Source organism: Syngnathus scovelli, chromosome 4 (assembly GCF_024217435.2).
Source record: "Syngnathus scovelli strain Florida chromosome 4, RoL_Ssco_1.2, whole genome shotgun sequence".
In the NCBI taxonomy this organism is placed as follows: domain Eukaryota; kingdom Metazoa; phylum Chordata; class Actinopteri; order Syngnathiformes; family Syngnathidae; genus Syngnathus; species Syngnathus scovelli.
Window position 1 is genome coordinate 13,002,423 of NC_090850.1, and position 22,970 is coordinate 13,025,392.

A 22,970-nucleotide genomic window follows, 5' to 3' on the forward strand; every position below is an offset into this window, starting at 1 on the left:
AAAATGTTAGGGCAATAGCAAAAACTTGGACTGTGTATATCACATGCCCTACCTTTCCTTATGGGGCTGTACAATGCCCATTGCAACGTGAACTACATTGACAGATCATGATGTAGTGTTTGCTTGTGTTTGCAGCTGGAGCATGCCAGTCTTGTAATGATATATGCTTGCATAAAAATGAGTTGTGTTAATCGTATGAACCTTGGCTCTCTGTTTAAGAGGCCTGCTGTTTAATCAGTGCTAAATTATACTGTCCAGCCTGCCGTGGTCATTTGTCAGCGTTTAGTGAGACCCGCTGACAACGGCGGACAGCATTGATGCTTTGAAAGCCTCTGTGGATGTTTGCGTATATTTTTCTTTACCTTTTGAAACTCTTTTCCTCTGAGTGCCCAATAACTAATTCAAAAGTCGTCCTCTCTCAAGTTCTGATTTGAAGAATTTTGAACCAGACTCCCTAAGGTTTTGAGTTGGTTAGATCTTCATCTCACCTTCCAAAGATACATGTGTTTTATTGCAGCATCTGTAATACAGTACAATATTACCTTGAGTGTAAAGGTATGATTCCAATACAGTTTTTTTCTCAGTGTTCTATTTCCAAGTCCAGTTCTTAAATTTTAATGCTACATAACTTCATTGCATTCAAAGTCGGATCAAAGCGTCGTGGTTCACTGTTTGATGTGTCTTCTATTTGAAGTTTTTTTTTTTTTTTTCAAAAGACAGTAGGTGTAAGACAAAAGTTTTTATATTCTTGCTTTTGTGGGAGCAAGTAAAAGCAGAGGGAGAAAGTCTTGTGGTTTCATTGTGAATCATGTTTTGGAATTGTCAGTCTTGGCTGCCTTTTTCGGGCTGAACTGACATGAGGAAATAGGTAAGTCACATTTAAATATTATCATCTAAAAAAGAATGATATGCCATATGTGAACACGGTGACCCCGGTGTCCAGATGGTCATCCATAGCCCGCAGAAAATATCACCTAGTGACAGTGACTGACAGTCAAAAGAAGGAGTGTTGTTGGGATATTGAATGGCGACCAGAGTTGTGATTACGAGCTGTCAAGACGACACCGGGCCACCGACAATGACAACATTCTCAGCAAGACAGCCGCCCAACCTGTGACACTATTCGCTCAGAAAAACTGAAACCAAGAGGCAAAGCAATACAAGTGCGTGCCCTTTGGCGTTCTGCGTAAACACGGCAAGGCAGTCAAACAAGAAATACAAAATGAAAACACTCGCAAGTGGGCCAAAACTAACATCCAGGAACTCACATAAAGTCAGCCACTAGGCCATACCCCCCAAAAGGCACACATTCAGCTTTGTGTTGTTGAGACTCAGTCTCAAATAATTCCTCTTGTTTTTATATTTTGTGTATTTTGCATGGAAATATGATTAAGTACACCGCATTCAGGCTAGCGTACAAATTTGCGTCCCTGACAAAGTAACCGAACTCTAATGTTGACTGAGTGCCCCTGTATATTTCAAATTCTAACAATGGACAACTGGCTTTCTTGTCACGATTGTCAGCAAGCGCCTCTGAATAAATTTTCTACAATATATGGTAAATGCACTCCCCAAAAAACTAACAATGAAATCTTTCTTTACTTTTCATTTATATTAGTAATGGATGACTGGATATTTTATGGCCTTGACATTATATTTTCCTGTCTGGCTTTTTGTTGGAGAAAAAGAAAAGGATTATTACATTTATGCAATCACGGCAAATGTTATTTTTCTCTTCTTACCACAAGCTTTGGTCTTACTTTTTTTTTTTTTCATGCAAGCAGAAACTGCCGTTCTGGAGACCAAACATTCTCTGAAAATATTCTCAATGACGAATAAAATGTGCCTAACGAGCAAACCTTTTATATTGTGGTAGCCGTAGAAGAAACAGTACACTATGCAGAGAGCATATAGCTAATGTTGCAATAAATTTGTACCATGCCCTGGATCCAATATAAACAGTTAATGTATGAATGTTATTTACATTGCACTTCAGTCGGGGCATGACTCCTAACTCACATCATACAATAAAATTAGTCAGAAAGGTTTCAATTTGTCATAATATCCTAAATGAAAACGTAAATATACAGCATTTTGAAGTCCTACACAATTCTTTCCGTGATGCTGGCTGACTTCCAGGTTGTTCGGATGAAAAAAAAATAATAAATCCCAAAGGAAATTATGTAAAGTGAATTTATTTGTTCCAGGCTCAAACTGTCGCCATCGTAAAAACCTTTATGAACTGTACAGGCATATGTTGCAAGAAAAATTTTAACATTCTTAACTGTAATACAAGTATAGAGTGTTCATCACTGTATAATAAAACTATAGGAGACACAAATAAAGTAAAATGATTCACCATTTACACACAAAGAGAGTTACTGTGAGGTAAGTATTCTTGCATAAAAGTGTACTAGTTACTGAATGATTGATATTATTTAAGCAGCCAGGCTCTTTTCTTTGAGGTCAGTTTCAGGTAACTGCAACTTGAAGAAAGCGTGCTTTGTTCTGATTTGGGGACTGTAAATGTTTCATTTTTTCCAACTTGTATGACTGTCTCCCATTTCCTGACAGCAAGAACATGAGAAGATGTGCTCGGGAATTTAAAAAAAAGTGTGCTTTCATCAGGTAAACTGTGTCTGGAGCACGTGGGAGGGCTAAAACTATGTAATTGAAAATTTTATATGGTCTCTCTATATGGCAAATTTTCACTGAAAATAAGTGGGAGGGTTAAGTAGGTCTGCTCTTTGCAAGCAACAGAAAATCGACATTGTTTTGGAGCCAAATGCAAATGTTGGTATTACGCGCCATTCTTTGTGGCTCCTGAAACTATGCAGAGAAAGGCTGAGCATGATGAATGCACTGCAATAATTAAGCTGATGGCCTATTATAGTGTATTGTAAATCAAATATCTGCAGTATTTGGCGGAAGCTGAAGCAGAGAGAGATGGCATCAAGCCAACTTGAATTGCGGTACACATGCAGGTGTGTCACAACTTGGACCAGTGACAATGAGCGACAAGCGGAGACAATTAATTGTGTCTTCTCTTAAAAGCAGATAATCTGGCATTAACATTGTTTATGACCATGTTTCTGATCAACAGCTCTTGTTTGGATTTTATTTTAATTCATTCGTCATCTACCTTGTACAAAAATACTCTTTGGTAAAATGTGAAGGACTTCAAATTATGTCCAGGCTATATAGGGTGTTTTCATAGATTTTTGCTTGAATATTTCTGTCAATTTTATTTAACTGGTTTCTCCTTAATACTGAGAGCTATAAGCAATTATGATGTTTTGTATACAAGGGTCTATTTCTAGTTATTGCAACAATCACATATGATGATGTTTCGTAAACAAGGGTTTATTTCTAGCTATTGCAACAATCACATATGTTACCCAGTAATATGTAATTTATGGACAGTCCACAACACAGACGTGAGAGAAATGCAGATGTTTGTGCCGTTAGTGCAGAAGAAAACAAATGCAGACGAGGCCGGCTATTTTTCAAAATATTCCTCCCCATCCTACAATACAGTTGCTAATGTATCTCTGATGCACAATATGAGCATGTAAGAACTAGAGGTTACGCAATTATTGAATAACTGACAAACTTTTACCTGTAAGTGAAACGTAACTTTATAATTAGATTTGATGCCGGTTTAAGTTTAAATCTAGCTGTGCCAGACTTTAAACATATAGTTTAAAATTAAGCAAGATTTTATTTATACCTCTCTTTAAACCTCAGTTAAATTTTTACTCTGAAACCAATTTAAATTTAATTTTGTTACACCAGAACCACTTTAAACTGTTATTCATTGGGATCAATATTTAATTTTAAACCAGCAATTGGGAACGTTTAACTTTCAGAAGTTCCTCAAATAAAATTGGTTGACAGGCTCACTCCTCTTTAATTTTATGACGAAAAGGACTTTTTTTGTTTTTCAAGAAAACAGTTTGTGAGCCAAACAGGAAGACTGGACCGACTGTCGAATATGGCAGTGACAGAAATGCAGCTGTGCCACTGACGGTTCAGCTGCATCTTTTGTTTTTAAGTTTTTCAAGCAAGCTTTAATTGAGCGACGTCTATTTTCTCTTTGACTAATTCAGTTAGCAAGTTGTGGTCAAAGGCGGAAAAGCCAGAGCTAGTGAACATGCCATTCCTTGCTTTTAAGTTAATTTTACTTTAAAATGATGACTAAGTCATAAAACTATTGGAAAACATATAATATTAATTTGTGAGAAAAATGAAAGTGACCAAATTTGAACATACAGGATTTCAGCCCAACAGTGACAATATGCATGCTGACAAAGTAAAGACCTAATAGCTTGCTTGAGGATTTGTATACAGACTTGTTTACAGCTGAGAAAGTTAAATAGCCTCCAACTCATAAGTTGCCATGTTATTGTCAACTTGCAGTGTTTACCATTACTGTGGTGGTTTGTTTGCCACAGTTTTGTTTATCCCTCGAATTCCACGATATTTCCAGGCTATTAGATGTCATCAAAAGGAGCTGATCTGTGAAAGTTCTTCTGTTTTGAAGGAGAACTGAATTTGGACATTAAAAATTAAATGCTATATTGCAAAACATCACTTCTTAGATTTGGGGCAAGTGTTGGAGCAGATGTTCCTTCAGTGATCTGTAAATAAGTGGAATTGTAGATAAAGACACTGAGTAGGCTGTAAGATATTGCGGAAGCAGCCCAGCCCCGCTTCATATCCCCTCTTAGAAAATAGTGCAACAGCAGTTAAAAAGCGTTAAATTGTATTTGATTCTAGCAGCTTTTCTTTCTTTTTTTCCCCCCGACTTCTTCTTCCTCTCCCCTTCTCCTCAGACCCTCTCTCATTTCTGCTTCAACTGGGAGTGGGGGATTAAAAAAAAGACATTGGAGAAGGCTGCAATATTAAATTAATGGTTGCTTGGAGGAAACATCCATGAAGTATGCATAAGTGTAAAAGAAATGAAAACAAACAAACATATATCAAAGAATATCTTGAAAATATTTGAGAGCGACTAGATACTGAGTGGGGTGCGTCTCCTAAGGTCTGTCATGCTTGTTTGGCCGCCATTTGCTGCCTGCTATTGCTTCGTGTCATGAAATATACAACAATGCTTCCTCAATCAGAGCAAGCACTTGTTTCAAATGCAAATTCACTCTTGTCTGTGACACGCTGTAATTAGAACAATGCTCTATCACCCCTCTGATGTCTCTCAATGCTCATCAAGGGCTTTGAGAAGGAGACAATGACTGACCACCTGGTCCTGCTTCTCCACTGGCCAAATGTAGTACATATTTGACACCTTGTCTTTAGAAAATCAAAGCACGATTGTACGAGTTGGATGGGGGTCACATGCAAAAAATACACAATTAGCTTGGTCCTTGATTTGCAAACGATTGTGTTATTTTACTTGGAGTTACTCAGACTAAGGAGAAGCAGTTTTTGTCCTCATACGGTCCTGGAGGGTGCACAGGCGTTCTCTCAACCAATCTACATCTACTCTGCCAAGACCAGGCAAACGCGTTTAACCGTGACCCTTTGGGAGTCGGACAAGGGGCTCTCACATAACCTAGTAGGGTTAATCTCGCGATTATTATGTTGATCTCACATAGTGTAGTAGGATTGACCTCTCACTTATTATGTTGATTATTATGTTATATCATATAGCAGAAGAACAACAGAAGTGCTTTCCACAGACACCACCATCCCAACACACCCGTTCCATAGGGAAATTCTGTATGCAAACACCACAGTATAATACAGTGGTTCTTAACCTTGTTGGAGGTACCGAACCCCACCAGTTTCATATGCGCATTCACCGAACCCCTTGTTAGTGATTTTTTTTTTTTAATTCTAGACATACCGTAATTTCCGGTGTATAAGCCGTGACTTTTTTCCAAAATGTTGAACCCTGCAGCTTATAGTCAGGTGCGGCTTATATAAGATTTTTTTCGTGATTTTTGTGATGACTTGATCACTTTTACTCTTAACACTATTACGTATATACAGTAAAAGCTACAAAACAAACTGACAAATAACTCGTTTTCAAATCAGACGAGTAAAAACCGGTCAAATATTTTTAAAAAAAGATATTAAAAGTGAAGACAATTTGCAATTCTAGTAATGACACACGAATTTGATGCACAATTTGTCTTCGTGGGCCACATAGAATGATGTGGCGGGCCGTATCTGGCCCCGGGCCTTGAGTTTGACACCTGTGCTCTAAACCCTTTCTCTTACTCTGCCATATCGCTCAGAGATTACACAAAGCAGTGGCGCTGTTTGGACCATCTGCATTGTATTAAAACCCAATCAATCAGCATTTAAATTCAATTCTTCTGACATTTTGCTCACCAAAAACTAGTTGTAATGAATGTGAACTTTTAATGCATTTTATTCAGAAGGTTACTTTGAACCCTGAGGCTTAAATGGCGGCGCGGCGTATTTATGGATTTTTACGGCCTCCGGCCTCCAGGGGGCGCTCTAGCAGGAAGCATGAGCGAGACAGGCGAAGAAGAGATAATGCACCGAAGAAGACGTGCTAGTTTGTGTTTACAACATTTCGCGCATCACGCAGAACGCGATCAAGACGGACATTACTGAAAGGAAGCTTATACACAAACCGTCATTATGGGGGACAAAAGAAATGCATATGATGCCGCTTTTAAGATAAAGGCAGTCGATGTTGATGACATTGTGTTGCGGCACCCTTTTCTTTATTTTGTGGTCCCGTCTACTCTGGAGATATACGTGTCGCTCGCTAGTTTAATGTAATTTAGCGCTTCGTGCATGAATAAGATTAGCATGAACAGACCCTCATCATGGAAAATGCTAGAAGAAATGGATAAAACGACGACGAAAGAGATACTGAGAAAGTGTGTGGTAAAGGATATCTAACGCTATTCCAATCGGAAATTGAGGAGGAAGACTTCGACGGTTTCAGTGCACAGGAGGAAGATGAAGACGATGAAGCTCTTTTTTTTACTTTTACTTTAACCAGCCCTGTTAGTGCTGTGCCACCGTGTTGCTGCTGTGTTACCGCCGCGTCTCAGTGACTTTTACCGGTATGTTTTATTTAATCAAACCCTATTAGTGCTGTGTTACTTCCGTGTTGCTGCGGTATTACTGCCGCGTCACAGGCAGTGTTTGGAAAGAAATGTTAAGGTACGTTATTAAAACTTTAAAAAAGCTTTCTGTGTCCAGTATTTCTTTGTTAATAACTCACGTGCACACTTCCGTGTTGCTGCGGTACTACTGCTGGGTCACAGGCAATGTTTAGAAAGACATGTTAAAGCATGTTATTCAAACTTCAAAAAGGCTTTCTGTGTACTGTCTTTCTTTGTAAAAAAAAAAACTCGTGTGCACGTGCGGCTTATAGTCCGGTGCGGCTTATGTAAGAAAAAAACTAAAATATCCCCGAATTTTAGCTGGTGCGGCTTATACACCGGTGCGGCTTATACACCGTAAATTACGGTAGATGTTTTTTACTGGTGCACAAAATGAGCCATGCATGAACATCACCTTGTTCAAAGAACAAAACCAACACAATGCATGAACTCACAACAAATTACATACTGGTAAATCAGAATTTACACAATAAATCAGGTTTGTTCGGACCTCCTCAGTGGAGGCTCTGTCGAACCCCTGAGACCGACTCACCAAACCCCTAGGGCTCGATCGAACCCAGGTTAAGAACCACTGGTATAATATAATAAACGTGAATCAACTGCGTATTCTACGCAACTTTACTTGCAGCATCCTCATAACATCGTGCCAACAACATAACATGAGTAACGTTATGTACACATCACCGAGGTGTAAAATAATGCAAGTTATTTATTCTTTCTTGTGCAGCCCAGTACCAAATGATCCACGGACCGGTCCACGGCCCGGGGGTTGGGGACCACTGACCTAAATGATTAAGCGAGTAACCGTTGGACCTCAAATTTTATATACTATATAGTCGTTTTTTTTAAAATATATATATGCTATTTCGTGAAAAAAGAAAAGAGCTTGACTGCGCTTGAGTTTACTCTCTATCCAAAAGCAATTTAAGGAAGGCTTATGGAATAATGATGCATAGAGAATTATACCATGCCTGGTGTCATTATTATGTTGTGTCTTAATGTTAGTGTCTTGATTTACGTTCCATCACTGCACAGCTCTATGAGCAGAGCAGCTTGATGCATTCGGCTCATTCTGCCGCTTGGATAAATTAATTGGATTAAAGATTTGATTATCAGTTCCTTTCTGTAGCCATGCTTGAAATCCCTGCCGTAAACACATTTGCTGTTAGCATAAACATATGTTGCAGACGGCCTATAACCCCCTCGCTTGCGTCATAAAACAAACCGAATAACAGATAACAAGAATAAAAGCAGTCTGTCCCCTCGGCCATGACGTCTATTTAGTGATCATAATGCCTCTCATTTGTTTTATCCCATGTATGCCTTGACTTACATTCTGAAATCATTCTGTGATCACACTCATTATACCCATGTGTCAAACTAGATTTCCTTATTGAAATTAATAGAAAAGCAATTATTTGCTTCTATTATCGTGATTTTAACCAGAAAAATGCAATTTGTAAATCGAGGTAGCACCATGAACTACAAAGACTTTACTTTTCAAAGATACTTTCGATGTTGACAATGTTGTGAGGAGATTGAGCGCGTGTTGAAGAGGTTGCGAGCGACTGGCACGAGGGTGTCAGGGGCGTATGCAAATTAGCAGCGAGTGGCAGTGTAAAACCAAATCAGAGAAAAATAGAAATAAATGAGGTAGAGAGGAAGTGTGCGGAGTTCACAGCCTGGGCTACTTTCACACCTGCAGCCAATGAGCATGTTTTACACTCAACCACACCCGCACGCACGCACATACACACGTGTGCACCGGATGACAAGCTCATGACACGGCAGCAGCACGCCACAGCACGCCACTTGTGCATCTCCTCAATCACAGCCTCGCTAATCACATGCAAATGCCGCCGCTGTTGTCCTCAGGTCACATCCATCATCACGTTGGAATGAAGTCCAACTTCCTGTGATGAAGTAGGAAGATTTTCCCGACGGAAACACAGAATGGAGCAACGTCTTCTCTCGGCCCGGCCTTGGAAGTGTCTCACTTTTGAGCAAACACTTGAACAAATGACCAAAATTAGAGCTTTTTTAATTTTTTCTTACATTTGAACTATTCCAAATGATATTGCCTGCTTATGAAACACTAATTTTAATCACGATGTGTTGGTTTTGTCTCTTGAGGTACACGTTTCTATTCCATGTGTCAAGTGGTAAAAAACATTACCATCTGCTTTTCAATTTAGCAAACATTCTGTGAAAATCAAGCCTAAAACTCAGACATTGAATTGATCCTGAGCATAATGCCACCATCTTTTTCATCATCCCCTGAGCTCTGATTAAAACTAACTTTTGAATGAAAGCAAGTATTATTCCTTTGTGTCTGTCATCAACCTCAGTGTGTGAATTAACATTGCTCCTGAAAGCTTGTTGTACATGGTTGATAACTTACAATACAGTCTTTAAGTTTGAATTTATTTGAAGCTAATCGTAAACTAATTGATTAATTTATATACGTTTCGTCTGTCGTGTCGGGCAAATGCACTCGGGAATGTTGCTGAGATACATTTTGTATGTCTGCTTGCAGTTTTACAGTGTGACTTAAGTAAAGTTTTTGAAGAGGATTTTGGCGTCATGCTGGTTTTCCTGGGGAGCCTGTTATCTATCTGTCAAGCTTGTAGTCGCCAGCCACACACACAAGCGGGGGCAGAATAGTAGATGTAGCAAAAGTATACATACTATAAATATGTTTTTAGAACTCTTATTATTATATATAACTTTTTTTATAACAAGGTACAAGTGTACATACTGTAAACATGTTTTTAGAACTCTTTTATTATTATAACATTTTTTATAACAAGGTACAATACTGTAAATATGTTTTTAGAACTCCACAACTTTTTTTATAAGAAGGTACAAGTGTACGTACTGCAATTGTGTGGGCACTCCCTGCCGTCTGCTGGCGTGCGGGCAACTTTCGTACCATAATTCCTCAATTTAGAATTTGTATTTAGAATTTTTTATTATTATGGGGGGGGAAAGAATCCATGATATACTGAAGCCGCGATAAATGAACCACAATGTAGCGAGGGATTACTGTATTACCTTGAATAAAAAGTCATTTTTTTCTTTTATGCTTTTATATTTTGTCAGTGTTTTTGTAACACATTTGATTTCTGTAATGAAAAGGGCCCATAAATGATGCCTCTGATTCACTTTGGAGCAAATTAATAACCGCATTCATATGATTTTCAACTATGTCAATACTAAGTGATTTAAAAAATGAATAAAAAGTGATTGCATCCAAATTATCTGCAATTTCCATCTGCTGCCATTGGAATATTCTTTACAAATGCACTGGTTAGCACGTCCACCTCACAGTTCAGAGGTTGCTGGTTCAATTCCGGCCCTCCCTGTGTGAAGTTTGCATGTTCTCCCCGTGCCTACGTGGGTTTTCTCCGGGTACCCCGGTTTCCTCCCACATCCCAAAAACATGTTTGGTAGGCCGATTGAGCACTCCAAATTGTCCCTAGGTGTGAGGGTTAGGGATGAATGGATCCCTATTCACCTGCCAAAAAAGCTGAGATTTTCGAAAAAACGTATTATTAATTGTAATCAGTGGATATTATGCTGTTAGAAAACAGACTGGTAAGCCCCCACTTCATTCGATGCATTTGATCATTCGAAAACTACATAAAGTATGGTGTGCTCGACTTTGGAAAGTGTCCGCTGGTAAGTTTAGTGACTCTTCTGGGGTCAGTAGGATGCGAGTGACTGAGATACTTTTAATATCTATTTGTAGTAAACGTGTTACCCGGTGTCATACAGAATGTCATTTAATGTGTATGATGACCTTCCCACCCGTGAACTTTTTATGAACTCAATTTTGTCTTAGCACCAATAGACAGTCATGTCAAAAAGAAGAAGTTTCTTATGACTATGGCAGTGCATGGAGAAATAGCCATCCTTTTTCATACGTATAGTATAGTAATTGTAGCCTTTCAGCCGGGTGAAAAATCAATGTTTTAGTCTTGTTCTAGTATGTGTACACTATATTGATATTCAGGCAGGAATAGAACGGCATATGTCATACCCAAACATATCCTGTGGAGAATCACTTCTTTCTCTGTAATTTCCTTAGAAATTTTGTGTGCAAATGTGGTAATAGACACATTTATAACATCAAAAGGGTTCAATTTTCTTTTCAATCACATAACAGTATGAATAGCCTTTTCCATTGAATCTAACAACGAGAAGCCATTACCGCATGCTAAAGGATGGGTTGCGGCTACTTGCTTTTACGGAAGAGCGTAGGGCAATTTTTCATGCCTCACATTTGTTCTAAGCAAATGGTGTCTGTCGAACGCCGTCTGTTTTGTCCTGATTTCTGATGTGAAGGTTGTTTTCATTTCCATATAGAGTAATATCCCGTAGACACTGTAAGAATGCATTGACGTATCTATTGGTACATACTCTTCTGCAGTTGACGTAAATGAAAAAGTTCATCTCTGGAATTGACAAAGGAGACTCGTGACAATTACTGTCAGCTAATTGCAACTGTTTAATCAAACTATAATAGATAAATAAAAATTAGGATAAGAATATTTTTTATGGCTGTTTTGTGTGTCTGTGTTCAAATAGAGCAATATGCTCACCTTCCTTAATGAGTGTTTATCATCTCTCTAGCATATTGTATCTGGGCTGTGACATTTTCAGCTTGGTGCCACCACACGGTATCACTTTAATGCAATGTTAAGTCAGTCAGAAGAACCTTTTTTTAAAAAAAAGTGTTAATTGTATCCATAATGCATTCAATGTTAAAAGATGTATAAGTCGTTAATTAGTGGCAAATATAAGGCAGGCTTTCTTATAATTTCACGGCAAAAACTATAATTCTAAAACAAGGGTGTAAAAATGTGATAGGGAACATTTATTTTCAAATTAGTGCAAAAACTAACGTTCATCCATATTTCCGCAGAACAAAGACAATGGTTAATATAATTTGTAGGTATCGCAAACACAAATTCATTAATTAAAGCCTTCTAGATCAGATACCCCTTCAGTTATTAAATGTTAATTCATAAATGTTTGGTGCAAAGGTATGTAATGATGGACAGGCTAGTCCAGTGGTTCTTAACCTTTTTGGAGGTACCAAACCCCATCAGGTTCATTAGTGCATTCACCGAACCCCGGGTGGGGGTGGCGGATGTGTTCGGCCATCCGCTGACTTGGGGTACCGTTGTTTTCGGCCATCCGCTGACGGAAGGGGTGGGGGGGTGCTACCAGTGTATTTGGCCATCCGCGGACGGGTGGGCGGGGCGGGGCAATGACATACCAGCTCTGCCGAACCCCTGAAGCCGACTCACCGAACCCCTGGGGTTCGATCGAACCCAGGTTAAGAACCACAGTGAGGTGACTTTCCTCCATCCTGAACATTAAGCAAGCAGGTTAAACTCTTCAAAGGAAAAATTGGAGATAAAATCACATTGCTTCAAATGCCTGTGAAATTGATTTTCAATTTATTTTGGCGTATTTATTCAGCTATTCTATGGCTCAACATAATTCCATATCCATGAGTATGGATTGTAGGAATTCAATAGAGGATTTATTGCTGACAGGAATATCATTGTAACCAAATTATACAGTTGGAGCAAATTTAGGCATTTATTTATGCATCCCAGTGTAGTCTTAATACAACGATCTCGACATCCCCTGTGGGTGTTCCTGTTTAGACGCTATTGTTGACTATTCTTTATTCATTCAAAAGTCATTGGATTGGAAAAAATAAGTCTCACTGCATTGATGTGGTGCGACGCAATCTCTAATTGAATTTATGGATGTTTTTATGCGAGCAATGAGGTTTTCATAATTGCATGAAACGGTTCAATATCCAAAGCAATGCTGAGGGACTGGAGTCTTCAAAAAGAGGAATGGAGTCAGTGGTTAAAACCAATGGAGGAAACGGTTGCATTTGTTAGATAGCATCTGCTTGGAGGTGCCAAAACGTTATTTGTAAATCAAATTAATAATATATGACCCTGTGGGGAATGAGGGACAAAACAATGTTAACATTTGTTTTCTTTTAGCAGCTTGCTCTGAAGACACTATGAACATGTCTTTTTGCAATTTTACAGGGAATATTTATGAGAAATGTGTCAATCCCAAGAGACGAGAGCTAAAAGGAAGCATGAATGCCATTGCACCTGACAGCACGCTAACTTTAATGCTCATTGTGGCAACAAGGGAGGAAACTTCAGAGTGGATAATTGTATCTGGGGTCTGCCGCATGTTGCCTATTATTGATTCATGGGGAACAGAATGGACGCCTTGTAAATGTATAAAAATGCATTTAGAGTCCATTCTCCGCTCCTCAAATCACAGCTGCAGCTCTCTGCTTTTGTCGCTTCGGGTCCAACGCTCTGCCAGCTCTTAGACTGGCAGGCAAGATGGAGTTTGAACGTAACAAAGCTGACAAAATGGCCAGGAATGCAGTTGTCTGGGTTTTTATCTCCCACTTGGATTGGATTGGATTTTGAAAAGCCACAGCACATTCGAGTGCAGTGTTTTCCTGACAAACCCCATGTGAGAAGCAACCGATGAAATGCTTTTGCATGTTGACATCCAAGCATTCGTGCAAACTTTTACAGATGCTATGGAGTCACTTTGTTTTCTTTTGAGACACATATGCTGTACAAGTTACATTGCATTTTGAAGTTTACAACACATGCTTGAAAAGGTAATGCAATGGGCGGGGCGGACAGAACTTGACTGCCAGGCAGCTGGGCCCCTTCAAATTCATTGCGGGGAGGAGCACGCACCAGAAGATTAGAATGTAACACACTACAGCTGGAAACCATCAGGACCAAACATCAAGACAAAGTTCCTCTATGTTCACGTATAATTCATTTACAATGTATTCTTCTCAATCCTGCAACTAAAAATCATCTCCAATGACCTTGACCTCCGGAGAATTGCCCTTGCTTTGATTCCAGGGAAACGTGCTATAACCTCAAGCTACATTACACAGTTTTTTGACAAGTCTCCATCACTGAACATCACTGACCAAAAGGTCATGCAGTATAAAAGATACTCGGATGAAGGACTGTGAGAGGAAAAAAAGAGTGAAACAAGAAAGGGATAATGATGAATGATGGTTTGGAATGATGAATAAGAATAACTAACAACAATTGCTTCAATAGGGAAATAGGAAATGGTTGAGTATCCTCTGCCTCGTCCATTAATGTGGCTGGGACATGAACCAAGACTTCCTGAATCGAGAGGAAGCCAAACAAATGTTGCCACTGAGTGATGGCGTGTGTACAGGAAAGGGGCGGGGCCAGTGAAGGCTTGTGGACCTGGCATGCCCAGACAAAAAGCTTGTGTGATGAGCACTACTCAGTGTGTTTAGAGGCTGTGATGGCCATTCATCCACACCAGTCAGGCCTCCATGGCAGTGATTAGCATTGTCATCTATTTCCAGGCCCTCTATGCAGATGGCCCACACGCTGGAGGTGCCAGCGTAAGAGTGGCTGCTCTGTCCCACATAATCACTCTCTGGCCTCTGCTCCCATCTATCCTCTTTATTCCTATAAAAAGTATTCTAGGCAAATTTCTATGGCTGTTTTATGTTCCTTCATTATAGCTCTAGATTATCAAGAATAGACTTGCCAGCGCGCTGATGAATGTTTCCGCGGTAGCAGTGACGCAACTGTGGTTGCCGTGTCTTTGGAGTTACTCCTATTGGCATGACAACATTTGATGGTTTAAATCAAGTCGAGTCGGTTTAATGCCGCAGAGTACAAATCACATGCTGGAGCCGCCGACAGTTAAACAAGGCGGAGGGAGAGGTCTGATCAGCCCAGCGCCCGGGGCACGACAGGGCTGCCGTGGGTACTTTGGGGCCTCTGTAGCTGCAAAGGGACTATGAAAGAAAGACGTCAGATCACTTTGCATAAATGTCTCCTTTTAGTTCTTTTGACAACATTGTACATTGTTGTGCAATACTCTTTGCCAGCTCTTCTCACATCTATCATCCGGCTTTGAGCCAAGATGATGGGCCTAATAATTAAAGCAATTCGGAGCGGGATAGAGAGCTCCAGAGCATGTGTGTGTGTCAAGATCCTGACATGATACAGAGGGACAGCACAACTATTAAATATCCATCATGCCACGCCACATCAGTTCTAATGCAATCAGAAACACATGAGTACGTCAGCTAAGTCCCCCTCCATCCACAATGATTAAAGAAGTCTTTAATTTCAGAGACAAATAAAAAATGCAGGATCATTTTATCACAAATGTAAATGACCTGTCTCTTTGCATGACATTTACCAATGACAGCGCCAGAGCAAATAGGAAAGTCTGTACATGAGTGTGAACAGAAGCTCAGGGATCGTGTTCTCCTGATGGCCATTATTCTAATGAGATGCTCATGTTCTCTTGACTAATGTAGCTATACCCATGCAGTGTGTTTAAAGGAAGATTTTACAAGCTAAGGGAAGGCAAGTGAACTGTTGGACAAGTGCTACACTCTTCAGTATGTGATCATTTACAATGCAATGAAAGTGGAGTCTTTTATTCAGACTGATTTGCCGAAACATGCTACAGGTTGAATGTTGATGGATAAATGGGACTGCCCCGTTACACTTCCTCTGAATTTCATATTCATTTTATTATTAGATGCTCTATGCCACTTTAAAGCAAAACATGCGAGCTTGCTAACAATGACACGGTGGACATTTTTGACTAACTTTAGCATTTTATGAGCAGTTAGAAAGCTGACTGTTTATTGTTGAATAAATATATATATTTTTTTATTATTCAATTGATATTTTACTATCTCAGTGAACATGTAAACACGACAACACCCAGCTCCGACAATAAAAAAAAATTACAAATTATAAGCATATATATTTATTTCTTTAATTAGCCACTGTTTCAGCCTCTACTGAAGAAAGACAAAATGCTCTTTGTTTTTTTAGAGGGTTTCTTAAAGGGGCTACCCCATGATGACAGGGTGGACAGCAATTTCAGGGCCACATGTAAAATGTCCAGTGTGATTGTCAAAGTATACATATTCAAATGATTTGTTTTATCAAACATCTAGCTGTGTACATTAAAACAAATATACCCCAAAATAATTGTGTTTTATTTAACCACTCCTTGCTTATGCTACAGTTAGCAAAGTACATGCCCCAAAAAAATCAAGTACAGCCAATGCAAAAAAGGTATAAACTGTGTGCAAATTATTGTCCTCTCATATTATGCCCTCAGAGTGACTATTGTGCCGCATTTTCATAATGACTGAGTACACCAGCAATCGCCATAAAATTATCCTCTGGCCCAGTATTTCATTTCTGTTATTATTTTGACAGCAAAAGTGGAAGGACAGATACTGTATATGACAGTAGTGTTCACAAACTACTGAGGGCTGTCAGAAATGGCTCACACTCCGCGCAAGCCACCATCACCTCCATTACGCTCATGTTTATGCAGAGAAAGACTGAAGTCTTTTGATTCTACAGTGAGTCTTTTGATTTGGTGCTGAGAGTCTGCTGGCAGCGCTTCAGCGCTGTACTTGAGGTTCAGCCGTGTGCTAATCACGCTCAGACAGGGCAGGGCATGGGTGAGATTACTTGGCAAGGTGCATCACCTTTTTCCAGTAAAATAGATTTCATGGGATCCTTACACACACTTGTGTTCAATCTCTGAGTGACAGAAACAGACACTTGAGTGTTCCTGTAGGTTGATAAATGCATTACTTGCTGATAAAGAGGCTCTTTTTGTGCAGGAGGATCAGAAAGTACCTTGTCAACACTTCAAGCTGTCCGTGCCTCAAGTTTCACAGAAGTTTCTTAAGAGTTCACTTTGAAATAAATTTTTGAGGAGCTGAACTGACACTTTTCATAATCAAGAACACTTTGGGTATAAAAGTGAGGGGTTGGAATGACATAGTGAGTCACGATATGATATTCCGTGCTAACAATAAATTTTACATGGTTGGGATATGATGCCGAGGTGAGTTTAAACATGTTTCTTCCAGACTTTTACAAAGTGGAGTAAAACTGTTTCCATTATATTGATTTGGTCAACAAGGTCAACAATTTATATTAAAATCTGTCAAATTCTAATATTTTTATAATTTATATTCCAATTTGTCAACTTCAAACTTCACACTAATTCAGGCAATCAAAAGATTCATCCATTATCTGAACCGTTTATTTGCTCACGATGGTTGCAGGTGTGCTGGAGCCTAAACTAGCAGTCATCGGGCAGTAGGCGGGGGACACCCTGAACTGGATGCCAGCCAATTGCAGGGCACACAGAAACAAACAACCATCCGCACTCTCACTCAGACCTACGGGCAATGTGGAGTATTCAATTGGCCTACCATGCATGTTTTGGGGATGTGGGAGGAAACTGGAGTACCCAGAGGAAACCCATGCAGGCACAGAGAGAACATGCAAACTCCACACAGGAAGGCTGGAGCCAGAATCTAACCCACAACTTCTGCACTGTGAGGTGTTCTAACCAATCGACCATCGTGCCGCCCACAATCAAAATATTATGGTCAATAAATACACACCGATGTATAACAACAAGTTTTAACCTGTGTCTTGAGTTGGTGATGGCATGGCAGTGTGTTGCAAAGAAAATAAAGACACTAGGGACTTACAGGCAACCTGCAATACGCAATTGGTTCAAATTGTAGGAAAACGGTCTTGAAGTGGTGAGGGTCAAGTATATACAGGAAGGCCATTGTCCAGTGGTAGAAACCCCCCAAATGACGTGCGGAGCCTGTAAACAACAAGGTAGGGGTGAGAGGTGCCATGAGGCGAGTCAGTTAACCTGACGTGGGATAGGAGCCACACAGATAAATCACAATTCACTCAGGGAGCAGTCAAACTCAATGACATATTCACTGGCTGGCTCTACAGCTCATTTGATAACGCTCCTGCCACGCCATTCATTTCTCTGAAGGATGAAAGGGAGGCTGAAAATGTCATCAGCCCACTCAGGCAGGAACACCAGTGACATAGAATAAAGAGGGAGGGAGGTGCCTCATAATTAATTAAGTCTTTTTTTTTTTTTAACCCCGCAACAGCCAGGAAGATTCCCCACTATGTTCCGGGGTGCTTCAATTAGACACATGTTGTAATTAAACTCTGTGTCACAATGGGGCTTGCCAGATTTATGCCATTGGATGAGCTCCAGCCATTTGTTATCATGATCAATCGCACAAGCTGAAAAGAATACGGTGCAGATCCCTTTTGCCGTTGCCTTATAATAATAATTATTATTCTTGTCAAACTTCCCTATCATTACATTGAAACTGTTATGTAACATACCAGACGACAAACCTAAATACTAAAACTACGTGACAACATGAGAAATGGCAATGACTCGTTTACCACACTCAATGACACTTTATACAAAAGTTGTAATTCACTATTAAGGGCGAACAAACTTGCCTCTAGGATCCTACGAATGTGGATTTGGCTAAAGCAGTCGAATTGTGCAGAAAGTGAGTGGGACACAAACTGAGTGAGGGAACTTGACTGTGAAGTCAGAAAGGCCTGAACGGTTGTTAGGACAACAGAGGCAAACCGTCTCACTCATCTTCCAACATGTCTTTGGGACATGATGTGGTCGTCTTGAGCGCAGCCAACTTTTGTGTTAGATGTACTTTCAAGTGTACCTCATGTAAGAAAAGCCCGGGCTCTCCAGCAGCATCTGCCTTTGTAGTCTGGTATCTCATGCTGTGTTTTCTTACTTTGTCCTTCTACTTCTTGTTCATCACATGAACACTCAGCCTTGTTGGGATTCAGTTCAAAGTTCTTTTGGTCTTTTACAGTAGATGACATGTAGACTTTATTTTCTAGCCTATGTTTATGTCAAATATCATCATGTCAAATTGATTTGTTTGACTCAAAATAAAATGAGTGATATTAAAATTTTCTTTCAATGTTAAAATCCTACATTTACTGGAAATGGTTCTCTCACAAAAAAATAGATTTTTGAATAAAACAGTAAGCTATGGATTGACACTCTTCAATAAATGGATAAATATTTGTGGTCGCCTGCAGCCTGACTAAATAAAAACAAAATCATATAACAATAATATTAGTGAGATATTCAACAACTTTGAATGTGTACCAAAATGTGAAAAGTTGCTGTAAACGATCTGTGTTCATCGCCATTGTAGTGACTCCAAACCATAATTTGATGTGTCATATCAAAAAGTGAATACTCAATTACGTGCACTTGAGTGGTATGCATTGTGAGTCCAGCAGAAAATAAGCAAAGGGTCTAAGTACTACATTTCCATTCATTTAACGTGTATCAATTTCTAGTTGGAAAATGGAGTAAAGTCTTGTTGGAAACCAGCAATCTCTCTTATACTGTCAGTCATGTTGTATAGAAATTTGATTGGGGGGGGGGGTTCTTCCCCATTTCTCTATTGACGCACAAAGATAGCTAAAAATGCTTGAGTGCTGAAATGTATGGACTGGACTGGATAACGATCTTCTCAACACCTTTTGTATCTCTGGTGCCTTTGTGTGCATGTGGTTTGTCATTGCATGTTGCCATTTGTTCAATATGTACGACTTGGCCATTTCAGGCTCCTCACAAAGAATGCACTGGAGATGTATTTCTTCCTGCCACATGGGCAATGAATGTTCTCTTTTTCCCCCCATTTTGCTTGTTTCCCAAACGTGGACAGCAAATTACATGAAGACGTTAATGTAAGTGTCATGTTCTATCCAAGAGCATTGAAGCAGAACACCTAAAAGACAACCAACCACTACACGGAGGCCCAGAGTGCCGAAGATCAAACAGCAATACGAAGGCGGTCAAATATTATGAATTAATACGTACAGTCAACAACACAAAGTGGTTACTTAGCATATTTGTGCTGGGCAATGTGGCAAAATCAAGATTTATTTTTTTTAATCTCCATTTTCTATATTCATTTTCAACAAGCTCTGTGAGATGTCACCATGCTTCTTCTTGTTACTTCACCCTTCATGGGTGGATTGTTTTGCTGGTGGCTGGGGAGTTTGACCAAAAGAGAACAAGCACAGGAATAAACAAGGTTGTGAACTTCTGTGCTACATGTTCAAAAACGACAATGCCTCAACACGGGACACTAAAAGCAACTACCAAATGGAAGCTACATTACCGGCACACTTTTTGTCTAATATTTTGCAATATAGTGGAAATGTGATGTGGTGTTTTTGCAGTTTTGTATGCCTAAACATGATGTTTTACTGGCTATATAATCTGCTTGTAGCTCCTGTTGCTTAATACAAGAAAAGGCTACAAAAATAATACATAATTATGTAACATTTTTTGGTCTAGGATATACCGGTAGTTAAAATAGCACTATAGTATTCCACAGAATTTTGTGACCTAGGTGTGTGATGAGTAACATTCAGATCTGGATAGTTAAACCAGAAATTCTAGTGTTTGATGTGCCATCATGAAATTGAAACAACTGTAACAACAAAAAGAGTAAATTACTCTTAATCACAATAGAGTCTCAAAGGGCTAAATGGATTGATCAAAAGCTATGTTGGATCGGCGATCATTAATGTTCTGTATCGATTGGCAAAACATATTTTCCTTCTCACCAGAAAAATTACATTCTTTCAAATCTACCCTGTCAGAGTTATGTTTCCGGTGCGGTATTGAAGTTGGTTCCTTTCGGCATGGTATGACACTGTGTCTTTTCTTGCAGGAATCGTGCTTATTGGTGAATTTTGCCTCTATTCAGGAATTTTTGGAACGATGCAAAACTCTCATTTATTAAGAAAGCTCAAAGTATAGCTAAAAACATGCATTGCGGTTACATGGAAATATGACTCACCTCACCTTTTTGATAGGTGGTTTCTTGAGATAAACAGTTGTGTCCCCACCAAAGTATTATCTACGAATAAAATAGTCATTCAAGACCTACTACATTAGCAGCCATGAAAGTCTGAAATCTTAGGGCGCACAGCATTCTATTGGAGTCGCAAAACAGCGCTGCCATTCTTTTGTTATTAACAATTCATTAATGCCACACTAATTAATTCATAATCATATCTGAAGCCTGTTCTTAATTGCTCTCGAGGCTTTTGATTTGGAAAGCTGCCTGTGATCAATTAGCCAATTTCTACAAGCAACCAGTAAGAATAATTGTCCCCGGAAGCACAATGTGTGGCATGCCAGCATCCTTCAATACAGATTGAATGAGGAAAACGCACATAATAGCTTCAACTTGAAAGGAAATTGTCACCACACATAAAAGACGATTGTCTTAATATATCATTTAAGGGCAACTTGGACAGAAATTTAGGCTTTGAGTCGAACACAATCCATTCCTAAAAATATTAAAGATTTTAGCAGATGAGCGAATGCGACATGAAATTTGGGATTTTAATGAATTTGATAAAGCTAGCTGGAATATTCGATTGAGGTCGTGAGTCAATATAGCACGTCATTGTGCAGAGGATTTATGGCCAGCAGGAATGCTGATGACAGAGTTTAGAAAACTGCCTTTGAGACAAACTCCACCAAGCCTCATCCTCAACCCCATTTGGGAGGGCCACGCTCCTCTTCCCGGAGCATCCATACAAATTATATGCCCTCAGTGGTTTTCATGAAATGATTTAGAGGATGACTTTGGGTCAAGGTGAATGATAGGTCAATATTTAAATGAGTTTGTTGTACAAGAGTCATGATTGGAACTGGGTTTCTTATTCACGGAGCAGTTTAGTTGTAGTACGAACCTTGTGAGGACATCTGACCAGATTCAGATTGCACTTGAAGGATCACATATTTACTGCACTAGCTGTGCTTCTGTGAGGTATATATGAAATAACAAAATAACATACTGCTTTTTTTTTTAACAGACGTTTATGCATTCGCAATATTCACTGGTGCCTTGTGATACAACTGCCCCGATTTACGTATTTTTTCCAGATGCAAGCTGTCACAAGGCTGATTTTTGTTTGACTTGCGCAGGCAATTTCTTCCCATTTGAGCACTGAATGGTGGCACTAAACCTTACGCACATCACACAACAATCTCCTGTATATTATACATACAAAAATACTCACAGGGATATATTCTTTATCCTCGCAAAGAATGACTACAGTATTTTCTGCACTATAAGGCGCACTGGATTATAAGGCGCACCTACATTGATTTTTTGTTTAAAAATGATTTCATATATAGGGTGCACCGGATTAAAAGGCGCGTAAAATAGTAATACTGGATCAAACGGAGGTTGACTAGGGTTGCGGTATGCATTCACTAGATGGTGCTGTGCTAAAGGGAATGTCAACCCAGTCAATGAGGTAAATTCCTACTCCCTTTCTGTATGAAAGTGATACGGTTTGGCTTCTTACTTGGTCCAGCGACCCCACTCAATTTTTATGGTCATAAACTTTCTTTAATTTAAAAGAAAAAACAGAGTGCATGCGGTGATGCGTAATGCGTTGATTAGCTTCTTAGCTTTGATGACCGGCTTGTGTTATCTGCTACGGTGAGGGGGGGTGGTTCACTGTGATAGGCTTAGCTGTATGTCAATCAAGCGATAGGATGGATTCTAGCCTATAGGTTGCCATAATGCTGGGAAGCAACGCAACCTTGTAATTTACTAGTCGCATTAAAATGTACTGAAACATTTTGGCAGAGCGCTGTGTACAACCAGTATGGATCAACAAATTAATCAATTGATCCATATATAAGGCGTTCTGCATTCTAAGGTGCACTGTGTTTTTTTTTTGTATAAATTTTAAGTTTTTAAGTGCGCCTCATAGTGCGGAAAATACGGTAATATTACTGTCACTTCGTCAGAAGACGTGACCAGCTCAATATATCCATACTAACTGTGTATTACACTAT

General features: G+C 39.4%; 1 long non-coding RNA gene across 1 annotated transcript; it reads left to right on the forward strand.

Annotated features, from left to right (window-relative positions):
* Positions 1-744: 744 nt before the first annotated feature.
* On the forward strand, positions 745-9,438 carry LOC125967110 (uncharacterized). The gene is made up of 2 exons (XR_007480664.1): positions 745-868; positions 9,003-9,438. It is a non-coding gene; the product is annotated as an uncharacterized lncRNA (long non-coding RNA).
* The last annotated feature ends 13,532 nt before the right edge of the window (positions 9,439-22,970 follow it).